This window comes from Schistocerca piceifrons, chromosome 1, assembly GCF_021461385.2.
Source record: "Schistocerca piceifrons isolate TAMUIC-IGC-003096 chromosome 1, iqSchPice1.1, whole genome shotgun sequence".
NCBI classification, from domain to species: Eukaryota; Metazoa; Arthropoda; class Insecta; order Orthoptera; family Acrididae; genus Schistocerca; species Schistocerca piceifrons.
In genome coordinates this window covers 694921437-694922741 of record NC_060138.1, presented here as the reverse complement: position 1 = coordinate 694922741, position 1305 = coordinate 694921437, and the positions used below count along the sequence as shown (strand labels likewise).

At 43.0% G+C, this 1305-nt stretch overlaps 1 non-coding gene across 1 annotated transcript; it reads left to right on the top strand.

Moving 5' to 3' along the window:
* Positions 1 to 980: 980 nt before the first annotated feature.
* Positions 981 to 1053, top strand: Trnaa-agc. Its single transcript has one exon. It is a non-coding gene; the product is annotated as a tRNA-Ala (tRNA).
* The last annotated feature ends 252 nt before the right edge of the window (positions 1054 to 1305 follow it).

The window sequence follows — 1305 nt, the reverse complement described above, 5'->3', positions numbered from 1 at the left end:
AAACAAAAATATGATTAAGGTTTTTCTACAACCGTGAGGATCATTTCACTTAAGTCTATGGTAAGGAACATTACGCTACTGCTTTTTATTTTTTTATTTTGTTAGTTTGTAACTCGCCACTCGATACTATTTTTTGACTTATTTGCTGCAGTCTGATTGGTTGGAAATTAGGCGTCGGACATTCATATGTAGCCACCTTTGGAGTGTGAACTCACTCCCAAGGTACATGTGCCAATAACTAAATTCTGACCATGCGCTTACGACACTTGCACTATCTACTCTACCACACCGTTCTATGACTCATTCCGTTCCAAAAATTCTAATAATAATTAGGAGGTGAACATTGTTGTACGATACAATTTACTTAATTTTAAATTAAAAAATTACGTCCCTATTTCGTCTGATCGCCCACTACAATTGCTGCCACTCATCAATCACGTTACCATGGCCGATTTATTACTGTACGATCGTTATTTAATTACATAATAACTCCCCCGACACGATATTAATCCTTTGCTTCAAAATTGTTCCTTTGACCACGATCGCTCCTCTCACTCATGTACGCGTCCTGCTAGCGTGATGGCTCTGGCGCGACTGACTCAGTCCTTCGCGCCAAACCATCTCTGCCCTCCTACAACTATGGGGCTGCGCTGTAGCAAAGTAGCTTAAGATTAGAGTCCGTCAGTCTAGTACAGTACCGAAATCTGTACCCTTACAAGTTGTAGTCTGTATTCTCCTGTTATGACACGATCCACATACTTGAAGACATCGTCATTACTGATGTGTGGGACAGAAAGCATTGTGGACCTGACGTAATCTACAGAGCGACGTGAGTGGACGGCTTCTGCTGCTGTCCAGTCCTGCGTTCTGCCTTCCAGTTGCTCCGCTTCCCCACCGACACGGCCAACTGGCTCCACACGCAACGGAGAAAGTGTGGCACGTAGCAGTTCGGCTTAATGTGAGGTCGTTCTTCTGTATCTGGGGGCGTAGCTCAGATGGTAGAGCGCTCGCTTAGCATGTGAGAGGTACCGGGATCGATACCCGGCGCCTCCAGCTTATATTTTTGTGAACACTTGCTTCTGTGCATTACAAAACTTATGACTTTAGTAAGTCAATCGCACTTCAGGACCAGTTTGTAAGAACGTGTGTTCTCTGCTTGAAATACAGGTGACCGATCACGAATAAAGACCAATCAAAGGGTAATCTAAAATAGCGATGGTTCTCTTGGGGATTTCTTAAACAGATAAAAGTCTATTTTTTATGATTAGGAGCTTAGTAATATTGTATGTGATGATGTTTTTCGGG